Here is a 12607-nt window from a genome sequence, read left to right on the forward strand (position 1 = left end):
GTTTACCTACAAAGAAAGGAATGCTTTTAACTAACATCTAATGTGACACTATCAGCTCTCCACTTTTCTGGAACAGCGTTCAATTCAAAAGTCCAATCAGTAAAATACACCTTTAGTATTCAGTAGTAAAATTAGTTTTTTTTTAATTTAATTTAATATTAATAATACCATTTATCTAACATTCAAATAAAGCCACTGTCTTTGTACAGTTCTGAATTATTTCTACTCACATTTCAGGTATTAGAAAAATATTATGATTCATACTTCATGTCACTTTACATTTCACAACCACTATTATGACTTGTATGACTCCCTTCTATACTGTGAACCATAAATGCCAGCAAAACTAAAAAAAACTAAAAATGTATCAGATTGACAATATCAATATTTTTCAAATTCACTTTGTACTTTTCCTTTTGACATTAAATGTACAAACACAACAAAAAATGTAAAATTTGTATCTGTGAACACAAATGCTCTTTGCAGAAATTGCAGGTTATGTAACGGGCCTATAAGGACTCGAAACAAAAGTGCAAACCTGATAACAGCAGCATATGCTGAAAAAGCCCAAGACAGTTCGCTTACCTAGAGTACTGACAGAGTGTGGTTATTGAAATAAACAACAGGAAAGCTGCTTACAAAAACAGAAACTTGATTTGAAAAACAACGTTTTCTGAAGGAGAGCCACTTGTAACAAAGGTCAAGGTAACAGACACTAACTGTGCAGATGAATTGTGGAAAAAACTAAAAAATCAAGTATATTCACATAGTGAGCAGTAAAAGGGGGCGTCATATATGCAGGATTTTATTTTTCAGGTCTTCCTTTTAAGATAAAAAAGATTTTGTAAAAAAACCTTTTTTGTTTCTTCTTTGTTCTACTCATGGCACCTAGTTAACTGCAAAATTCTGCTGCAGTGATCCTCAGCCCTGACCCAGGAGAGCCACAGGGTTTGCTGTCTACCTGGATTCTTAAAACACTTAATTTAATACATTTCTTGACTTAATTGGTCTTCAACTCAATGTTTCCAGGTCTTTAGCCATTGAGAATTTTATATTCCTAAAAGGCCGTAGGGAAGTAGCTCCTCAGGATATAAAGCATAATTAAGTGTGTGTGTGTGTGTGTGTGTGTGTGTGTGCATATACAAACACACACAGTGTATATTTATAATACATACAAACACACAGTGTGTATATATATAAATATAAAGAGGAGAAAGGCAAGCTGTGTGAATGAGGAACATTTCCGCACGTTGAGCACCATCCCTCAGTTGTCATGTTTATGAACAATTTCTGATGCTGAGTTACCTTGTCATTACAGTTCAGCTTTCATGCCAGCCTCCTTCTCTTCCTGAAACAGCAATCAGGCTTGGAGAACCGCAGTTACCTATGAAACAGAGAAATAAAGAAAGCATTTCAGAACCACCTATCAACTGTAGTTGCACACACCTAACCTGATTGTGTCATTGGCCTAGACATAGGCATAGACAATTTGAAATAGACCATAATGACAAATGACAGTATATCACTATAATAAATGATTCATTATTCCATTCAAATGAAGACAAGGAAATACAGCTAATGGGTTGAATCACTTTCAAGGTAAATGATGAAGGCAAACTTAAAGGGGGGGGTGATATATAAAAAAATAAAATGCCACTGGTCACTCATCCACTTGGAAGATCACAGTTTGGAGCTTCTGCATTGTGGTGGTGAAAGCTCTGTTCAGATTTCAATGACTTTCAACAACACGGCCGTGGGATTTGTCTCTCTGCACTCTCTCTGAGATACGGCAAAGCATTCTTTCCTTTAGAGAGATAAGCCAAGATATGTTGCAGCTTTTCAAGTTCATTCCCACAACTGAGCACTTAACACCACATTCCACTTGCTCCCCTGGTTCTCCGCGGTGTGTGAGCTTCATGTTTTCACTGCTGGACCATGTGAAGATGGACATTCCAGTGTGCACAGAAGTGCTCATGAGCCACGATAGCGATGAAATTGAGGCCTACACTGACAATAGCCAGCGCAGCAGTGAAACAATCTCCAGGGAAACTGAGGCTAACATGATGTTGCTACCAAAACAATCAGTAATAACATGTTTGTCATTGTTTAAATTTTTAAAACTGTCAAATGTTGAACCGTAATATTTTAAAATATTTTACAGTGAAAGTCTATCACACTCCCTAAGTGCTACTTGATCCCTACATTAAAAAATGATACTATAAAACCCTGCTCCAAACAAAACAAAAATGTGCTTTGGAATGGATTGGCAGGTTTAACAGTTGATCATATCAAAGTGCTTATTTAATCAATATAGAAAAACAAAACAATAAATAATAAAGTTTGTGTAAGTTTTGTTACATTTTTGGTTTTTAACAGGAAAATAATGCCTTAAAACAATATTTGATTTGCTTTTACTAATCAATGTGCAGAAAAATAGGCAGAACATCTCACAAGAATAAGATTTCCACATTGATATTTTCTTAAAAAATAGAAAAGTGACTTAGCTTGTGATTCACTGCCAGATGCCCATCACTTTGAAGTGATGAACATTATTTGACAGAATAAGTTTGAAAATGATATACTAGTCTTTGCATGTATCACAATTCATGCAACCCCTTTTGAGTCATTTGCCTCATGTAGCATCTATTCTTTTTAATCATCATTACAAGTTAATGCAGCATAAAACAAATCCCCAAAGACCACAATAGCAGAGTAGCGGTGCAGACAGACACACACTCATCAAAATAAACACAAACAATGAAACAGATCAATTTAGAACATGATAATGTGTGCAGTAATTATATTCTGAAATGTAAGGACAAAAAACAATTAAACACAACATCAATCTGTGAAACTCTATAAAATACATTGCTCTTAGCATGACATGGAGGAATACTGAAGATTACTTTGCACATAAAAAGGTCACTCCTCTTATTACACTTAATTCTGTGTGTAACCCATGCTATTCCCATTCTAATAAAGATAAGTTGACATGCATTTAATAAAGAGCAAGGGAATCTATGAACAAACACACAGCACGACAACCCTGCGAGTCCATGTCTGTTTCATAGCAAAGACTTTAGGTTTCACAGCAGTCAGTCTGTTATATAGAGTGGAATAATGCAAGAGCATGAATGCACCCATTAACCCCCTACCTTCCTCTCCCAAAAACTCTGAATACCAGCCAGTTTATAATGCAAACCTCTGAAAAAAAAGGGGAAAAAGGAGCATCTCCCATCTGTCACCACACAGCAACAGGGAGTCAATTTAAATAAATTACTTGTAAAAACTGTAGTGTTGCAGCCTGACATTTATCGACAACTCCAACTAGGTCTTTACACATTCTTCCCTGGTGTGTCTAATTGATGTGACAACCCCACTATCTCCTCATCGCTGCATTCACTCCAGTTAGCCCATTTGCTCACCACAACCCCAAAACACGCCTGTCCTTATTTTACAGAAGAGCATCAGCTATTCAAGAAACGGCTGCGCCTCTTGCCTCGCCTTCCCTTTCTCAGGGAGAGTATCTACAGATCTGAAGTGTGTTCTGCCGCAGTTATCATAGTTGGCTCTCAATGTGGGATGATAAAGTCCCTTTCTCCCTTGGGTTTACTGCTGCCGAGCTGACAATAAAAGTCAATACACAGAAGGCAGGGCGAATTTGTTTTCCGAGCGGTTGGTGAGAAGTGTTTTCATGGCCGTCTTTGCTGAGGACCCATGGGCAGACATCGCCATGGTTCTCTGGGGAAATTAGATATTACTGTCCCACGCTTACTGTCCACAACCAGTTGCAAGCAGGCAAAAGGAAGTCGAGTAAATGCAACTGTGGGGAGGGAGCCTGATTATGTTCTTCAATGCTTTGAAAACTTTGCCACTTTGAATTAAACAATTACCTGCAGATCACAGGTAATTTAAATCAGACCAGTATTAACCTGAGATTGAAACACTTGAGAATTTCTTATCAGACTATACCAAGTGTCAGTCAACCCTCCTAACTCACTTCTAGATTACAGTATTGTAGTGGCTAGGATGTTGAGGAATTTAAAAAACGTACTTCAATGAATACATCAAAGGCATTTCAAGAAAAATGACACCCATGGATATGAAAATTCCCCCCCTTCAAAGGGATGAATGCTACAGGTTCAACATGGTGCCAAAGTTACAAGGATATATCCAGATTAAAACATATGTGTACATGCATAGATAGCTGTGCTTTAGGCAGTGCAGAAGTTTTGATGACTTATGATTTTATTTGCCATTTTGTAAAACGTATGCTAATTAACCCAGCATGTTTTTAAACCAGAAAAGATGCATATTGACAGTCTTGGTTTTCCTCTGGGTCTTTAAAGATGGGCAAAATGAAAAATAAAAAAGCAAGTACAGTATAAAATAATAAATCCATAAATAACTAAATAAATAAATTAAACTCAGCGTACTGGAAATCGGTATGATTCTTTCTAATGTGTTTAAGAAGCATGCCAGACAATAGTTCCATTATGTGCTCATTCTCTGGGATGACACTGTATGATAAAGAAGTAAAAGGAGAAATAATTGTGAAATTATCATAAGAATGCTGTTTACTTGTTTCATGCTCTTTCCTGTGGCTCAGAGCCAAGTGAGTGGGTCCTCTCAGCATGTGGGTGACCAGCTATACAAATAAATAAAGACAACTCTCCTCTTCAGCATTTGAATGATGTAAGTCTGACATGCTATTTCAATATACAGATATACATATCTGCTTATCAAACAGGTATGTATTTTTCAGCAGTAACCAGTCTAGGGGCCAGATTAAATCAAAACTTTGACCCACCCGCTAACAGAAAACTACAGAATTGTACTCAGTTGCGGATTCAGTTTTAGTAAGATGACACTTTCTTCTAATCATAAATGTAACCGCTATGATGAACAGGATTGTAGTTTGCTATTAGCGGGTGGGCCAATGTTTTGATTTAATCCATCCCTAGATCTGATTTTATACCTATTGAGATCATTCTATTAGCCATTTTTTGCCTTGCTCATATTGGAGTTTTCAATCAGATTGAACTGGATAATTAACTGCATTGATAATCAATTAATTATTTCGCTACAGGTATTCCAACTTGGATAACAGACTTGCCATTAATTAGACTCTTCAAAACCATTCCAGTGTGTTTTAATTCCGTTATATAATCTTATCCTTTATTGAATATCCATATTCTGACATAAACTAGACCTACTGGTACTTCTATAAGTCTGGTAAGCTCATTATTTAGGTTCCACACTGCTCCTCTCTCCACACAAATGTGTGTTTTCAATAGAGATGCAACAGAAAGTTAGCATATCTGTTTCGGGCGGGGCGTAATGAGCCATTTGCAGTCAATTAATCACTGTTTATTTATTTATCTAATTTAAAATTCACTTAAGTATTGTTTTGTGCACCATTGGTTTCATGATTGTCTATTTATGACGTATGTTTTTTTTACTGCCTTATTTTCTACATTTGTGGTTTTTGGTGATTGGGTTAATTATTGGTTTATCTGATTGATTGGCACACCACCAGGTTACATTCCACATGGACTCATCTTGCACGTCATCTCAGTGATTGATCCCAGCCTCTCTTAAGAGTATTTAAAACCAGAGAGACGGTCAGTCGGAGTGCAACCAACCATGGAGTAGCACATATGCCCAGACCCAAGCCAAGGTGCAGTGCAGGAGGGAGGAACACGGCCGAGAAGTGGAAGATAAGGGACAGCGGCAAGCATCGGAGATCTCCTCAGAAATGGATTATAAAGGAAGCTGGGGAAGCAGTGGACATTGCACTACGGGAGCCGACAGAGAAACTTCACGGAGCGTTAATTACTGTGCATTATTTCATGAGGAAAGGGAAGAGTTAAAAGAAAGAAGCCACACAAAGCAGGAATTGAGCTTTCTTAATTGACATTTTTCGTTAGGGTGTTTCAGTTTTCTGTCCACCTATTGAAATAGGGTGCCTGTATTGGGGTTGCAGAGACTTACCTGTACCGGCTGGCCTGTTTTTCTGCCTGCAATACTGCACTCTCCTGTGGATAGGAGCCTGTAAACCTTGGTTGCTACTATATGTATTTTAGATTAGGAAATTGGTTTTTATTATAGTTACCTTTTTTAATATAGGTTTTAGATTAAAAACATATATTTCTAATTATTCTACACTAGTGCAGTCTCCATGCCCTGTCCTAGCTAAATAAAATTAGTTATTTCATTTTACAAACTTGCCTTCTGTGTGGTGGTGTTCTGGGGTCCAGTCGAGCCTGCCCGGGGAGAGAATTGACGGGGGTGTACAAGATCCTCCCTCGTTAAATAAAAGAGGTGGCGTGGTCGTGAGCGTGTCGCCCCTAAGTATCCCATAGGTGGTGACACGTTTATGGCATAGCGTCGGCAGGATCCCAGACACCACACATGGAAGGGCAGGTTTTGCAAGCCCCGGAAGCAGCTCCTCCGGTGATGGGCACGTTTATGATGCCATGGTTCATGGGGCCCCGTAGATCCCCAAATTTATGGGGAAGAAGGGGAAAAATATGGGGATTGGAAGGAACAGGTCCAGGCAATGTTAAAGGCCCAAGAATTAAACGAGCAACAAAAAGTAGATTTTTTTGTATGGAGCCCTTGAAGGCCTTGCAAGGAGGGAGATTTCATTGTTAGAGGCAGGAGAAAGGGCTACTAGTCAGCAGATTTTTGAAGCACTAGATACCCTATATTCTATTCGTTGCTCGAAAGCTGGGCTGTGTGCACAATTTTTTCAGACTAGGCAGCACAAAGGAGAGACTCTGGGGGCCTATATTCCTGCAGTGTGGGGGAGAAGGGCTTATGCCTCGGCATTGCTCTGTATGGCGAAGTAGTGAGCCGGCGTTAAACTCTTATCCCCGACCATGGTAGGGCACGTGGGCGGGGCTCCAGCGAGAGATGGTGGGGGGACTGTCCAGGGGTGGAGGTGATGGTAAAAGGGGTTTCCCTCCCCTGTGTGTTATACACAGGCTCACAAGTGACTTTGTTTAGTGAGACTTTCTTTAAGAAATATTTTGGATCCCATGCTATGGCGGGGTCCGGAGGAGATTGCCTGGTTGAAATTGTGGGCCGCGAACAGTTTGCAGATCCCTTATATTGGTTACGCCCTCTTAGATTTTGATATTGGGGGAGTGATTGTTCCACAAAAGGGGGTGGTTACTGTGGCCGACAGAAACATTAACCCCACCGAAGGAATACTGGGGATGAATGTGATCAGGCCGGTTTGGAAGCAGCTGTTTGAGGGCCAGACGACCCAGTGGGCAAAGTTCCGGAGAACAGCCGGACGCACTGAGATTTGGGAGCAGGCATGCGGTGTGTCGGCGTTTGGATATGGAGGCCAGGCGAGCTGTCACCGTAGGGACGGCTCGACTGACTCGTCAGGCACCTGTACAGATCCTTCCCTGTAGTGAGATAGTGTTGTGGGCCCACGTCACTGAGTTTTCCCACCGGGCTGAACATTGCGTCCTGGTCGAGGCATTGGATGACACACAGGAGTGGCAAGTAACACGGACGGTGGCATGGGTTCGCCAGGGTAAGGTTCCCGTTAAATTATTAAATCTTTGTACTTACCCCATAGATATGCCTCAGCGACGTCTGCTTGCCCGGTTGTCCAGCCTCGACCCTGCAATGATACACGAAGAACGGGAGGTAGTATTTCAATATCACTTCCCGGATGTAGTGGAAGTGGACGTGTGCCCTGTCCGTTCTACTGAGATGGGAGGCCCGGTGGAGTGGGCCCACGGTGCGGAGGGACTGTCAGCTGAACAGCAGGATCAGCTGGAAGCACTGTTACGGAAGTGGCACTGTGTGTTTGCAGCTCATGATGAGGACTTTGGCCGAACTGAGGCAGTTAAAAAGAAAGACGGGTTGCTTCGTTTTTGTGTACACTATCGACACCTAAATTCGGTCACCCGCAAAGATCTCATTCCGTGTATTGAGCAGTCTCTGACCAGCTTGACCGGGGCTGAGTGGTACTCAACCCTTAATTTGGCCAGCAGGTACTGGCAGGTGGCGTTAGACCCTAAGGATAGGGAGAAGACAGCCTTTGCGACTCCAATCGGGCTGTACAAGTTTGAGAGGATGCCGTTTGGCTTATGTAACGCTCCCGCTACTTTTCAGCGCCTGATGCAACGATGCTTAGGGGATCAGGTGAACAGTCTTTGTTAATATATCTCGATGACATTATTGTTTATTCACATAATTTTTGATCTGTCTCACCTAGAGCAGGTCTTGCAGATGCTTCTTGATTACAGGTTAAAGTTGCAGCCTCGGAAGTGTTGTCTGCTGCAGAAAGAGGTGGGATATCTTGGTCATAGGGTGAGTAAGGCTGGGGTGGCCCCTGACCCGGAGAAGATTGCGGCCATGGAGAATTGGGTTGCTCCCGGGACTCTGCGGCAGGTGCGGTCTTTTCTGGGTTTTGTGGGATATTATCGACGGTTCATCCCCGCCTTTGCCAAGATCGCCGCCCCCCTACATGGGTTGTTGGTGAGAGCAACGCCCTTAAAGACAAATACCCCCATTATGTGGATGCCACAGTGCCAGGCGGCTTTTGAGCAGTTACGAGCTGACTGGTGAGTGCCCCTATCCTTGCGTATGCAGACTTTGCCAAGCCTTTCAATTTATATACTGATGCCAGCCTGGATGGGCTGGGGGCAGTTTTGTCTCAAGTACAGGAAGGGAAGGAGAGAGTTATTGCTTATGCTAGTCGTAGCTTACATATTGCAGAAAGGAATGACCAGAATTACAGCTCTTTTAAATTTTAAATTACCAGGAAATTTAAAGATTATCTTTGGGGGATGACCTTTATGGTCTTCACGGATAATAACCCTTTGGTACACCTTAATACGGCTAAGTTGGGAGCGGTTGAGTAGCGATAGGCTGCCCAACTGGCCAATTATGTATTTGATATTATGGGTCCGGTACCACGAAGCCACAGGTCATGCTGGCAGTGCTCGTACCCTCTCAGTACTGCGGGAGAGGTATTTCTGGTATGGGAGGGGTGAAGATTTGAACTGATGGGTGGGGGAGTGCCCTCAGTGCTCCTGGTCAAAAGCACGTCCGGAAGCGGGGGCCCCCCAAGTCTCAATTAAAACCTCTAATCCTTTGGAGATAGTGGCCTTAGATCATTTGTCCTTGGGACGTCCTGACGATTATTACCCTTATGTGTTAGTGATGGTAGATTTGTTCTCTCGCTTTGCGTGGGCAGTGCCAGTGCGCACCAGACCGCCCCCACTACTGTAAAAGCTTTGTGGAAGGCTGTTATACAGCCATTTGGTTGTCCAGAACGCCTTCATAGTGATAGGGGGGCTAGTTTCGAGTTAAAATTGATGGCTGACCTGGCAAATATGTATGGCGTGTGTAAGAGCAGGACCACTCCCTACCATCCGCAGGGCAATGGGGCCTGGGAGCGGATGAACCAGACCCCTAAGTACCCCATAGGTGGTGACATATCAAAATATATATTTTGTGGATTATTGTCCCCCAAATAATGCTATTAAACATTAGGAAATAAGACCTGTGTGTCATCAATTGGTAAAGGAGACATGGAAAGTAATACAAAGTAAATATGATTAATTATTTCTTGTACCCCCACCTCACACAATACTCTACAGACCATCTACACCATTGGCCTATCATGACCATTGCACGAGGTGGAATTCAACAGGAATCTCAAACTTGTCCCGACAACTCTGTCCACAACAAACCCACCCATGATTGTGGACACTATGGAAACACTATGTCTTAGCACATCCTTCTCTTTCAAATATTTGTCAAGGCAACATTGAGAAATCTCAACAAGATGCAAAACAAAGAACAGTCCCTCTTCTCACAGATGACTCTTGACAAGACACAAGTTCACATTCTCTCCCTCTGCTTGTTTGTCCGGTCATGGGTCTTGCTGCGTTGGTTTGTACAGTGCATTCTACCTGAATGTGTGAGGGCAAATATACAGTCAATGACTGAGAGTCCTCATAGCTATCATTTTAGGAAATTTCTACTCTGGACATAAATGGTACATGGAATAATAATAACACTATAGTCTTCTGAAAATCAATAAGAAATGTTCTTTCTCAAAGTAAATATTACCTTAGTCAAACATAAAACCTGTCTATCAAGGTGAGCTGCAATAATGTTCTATAGTTTTACCTGTTTTGATCTTATGAAAAAAGCAAAAGATTCACAATAGCCTTGGGAAAGAAGCGTTTCTGCCAGTGCTTGTTTTTTAATATATGTGTTAGAGCCAGTGAGAGTTTATGGAGGGCACAGTAACCTATGCTTTTAGTTTCAGCTCAAATTTTCAATTAACTTAATTTGTTCTAATAATTTGATTAATTAGGATAAATGTAACCTTAAGCTCCGAAGTCCGAATTAATGTTTTGTTTTTGGCCAGACTGAAATGCAAATACTAACTTAGCATCCATAAAGGAAATTGAAAAAGACCTGAATGTATCGAATTGGTCATGTCATTAAATCTATGTGGTTGAGAGATTAACAAAGCAAATCAGTCTACCCTTTGACATCTATGATCTGTGAACTTTAATAGTTCAATACATTTCTTATAAAGCTGAAGAAAAAAGGTAGAAAAGAGAAGGAAACAATGTCCTATATTTCCCTTTCTAAAACCAAGTGTGATATGATTATAAAATCTATGTCAATTTCATATTCAGGTACTTCACAATTTGATTTCTAATAATAAAAAGTGGATATTCTGAACTTTTTTGATGAGCAATATTCCATTCCACTACTGCATTTTTCATATTACTTATTTTCTGTGGTACGAGTTGTGCTTTTGTGCTTTGATGAAAAAGTTTTTGATAAATCTATAATATGCTTGAGTCCAATATGAAGGTAACAGAGGTAACATTATGAAAGGGAACACAATACCCAAATTTGCAGAACTCCAACTATCTTTCAAACTCGATCAATCAATCACTCCCTGCACGCCTCCCCGCAAGAAAAAAATGTCACACAGCTTGACCAAAGACATTTCAAAATGTAACAGTCAGCCACCAAAACAGCACCCATGAAAGACATTTTCTGTAAGTCTAGTTTGCAGAATGTGCGACATTGATGTGTTTGTAAGCAAACAGGCCCACAAATAACACATCCCTCTGTAAATCTCAGGGTCAGGATTTGATAAAGTACCTCACCATGCACTCATGCAGATCATGCAGCCTGTAGTCAGACATGATCCCTGTCAGAACAGGGGCAATACTTCATCGTTATTAATGGTCTGTTCTTTGCAGATCTATATCCAGCAGCCACATGCTAATATTCATTTGAATGACATAACAGACGCAAAGGTTGTCTGACAGCAGCAATAATATTACTTCTCATTACATATTAGCTCCCAATACACCCTGTACTACCAGTAATAACAATATAGAACTGGACTGATAGGCTGCGACAGGGCAGAGAAATTGCACCAGCCATATTGAAACCTCTTACAGTTTACGTTGGCCTGCATGAAAGATCACAGGGATCGTAATTCACTAATCAGTATTTACAGAAGGTTTTTGCTGGCTGACCTCGTGATTTTTGGAAATTAAAATAAATTTGTGGTGATTTAAGGTGTACCTTCCTTACAGGGTTCACAGAAACAGATGCATGCAGTCTGAATGGATTAAGAAAATAAACAGCAGTAATGACAGTTTAACTGCAGGATTAATTAAATGGAAAAAATATGATCTGCTCATGTTAATTCAGTGACCTTTAGAGAACAATATTGAAACCATCCTCTGGTTTCAGAAAACATATTTTATATGGACGTATTTAAACTTGCTGTTTAAAATTTTATAAAATAATATCCTATATCACAAGAAAACTACACTATTACAATTTTAAAAGTGAGTTCTGATCTTTGCTGGAACCACTTAAATTATAAAAAATATTAACTGCACAGTGAATTGATAGTTTGTCGTTGTTTCATGCAGTGGCTCTTAATGCAGAGGCACAGTTTAGATCAAAACCCAACTGCCAATCAAAAATCCAGAATCCAATATTGGATGTTGGCTCTGGGAATTGATTGGCAGGGCTGGTTAAAGTTTTAATTTAAATCAGGACTCAATACTCTAAAGGCTGCATATGGTACCAATCATGTAAATGTACCACATAAAGAAAAATGATTGATAGGGCCAAATCTGCAAAATCGCTGCCTTTACACCAGCTCATCTATATAATTAAGCTTTCCAAATAAGTTATAATATTTACTGATTGATTGGTAAAAGATATCTTGTCTGTTCTTAATACATGCATACTGTACATGCAAACATACATACAACATATACACAGAAAATAGATATAAATGCTAATTATGATCATCCTTCATTGTGTATTATATTTTAATTCAGAGAGGAAAAAATGCATTTCTGAAACACAAACAAAAGCATTAGCAAGCAATCAATGAACAGTGTGGTGAGTAATTGCATTTTGGAACAACATTTAACTTTGCTGCAATTCATTTTCTCCAGTACCTGTACTTTCGTCAGCTTATTTGTGCAAAATGACAAACGGTAATACCTTGAGAAGAAGGCATGTATATATAGAATATCCTACATAATTATTTTCATGTTGTTTGCAGATATGT

This window comes from Amia ocellicauda, chromosome 3 (genome assembly GCF_036373705.1).
Source record: "Amia ocellicauda isolate fAmiCal2 chromosome 3, fAmiCal2.hap1, whole genome shotgun sequence".
NCBI classification, from domain to species: domain Eukaryota; kingdom Metazoa; phylum Chordata; class Actinopteri; order Amiiformes; family Amiidae; genus Amia; species Amia ocellicauda.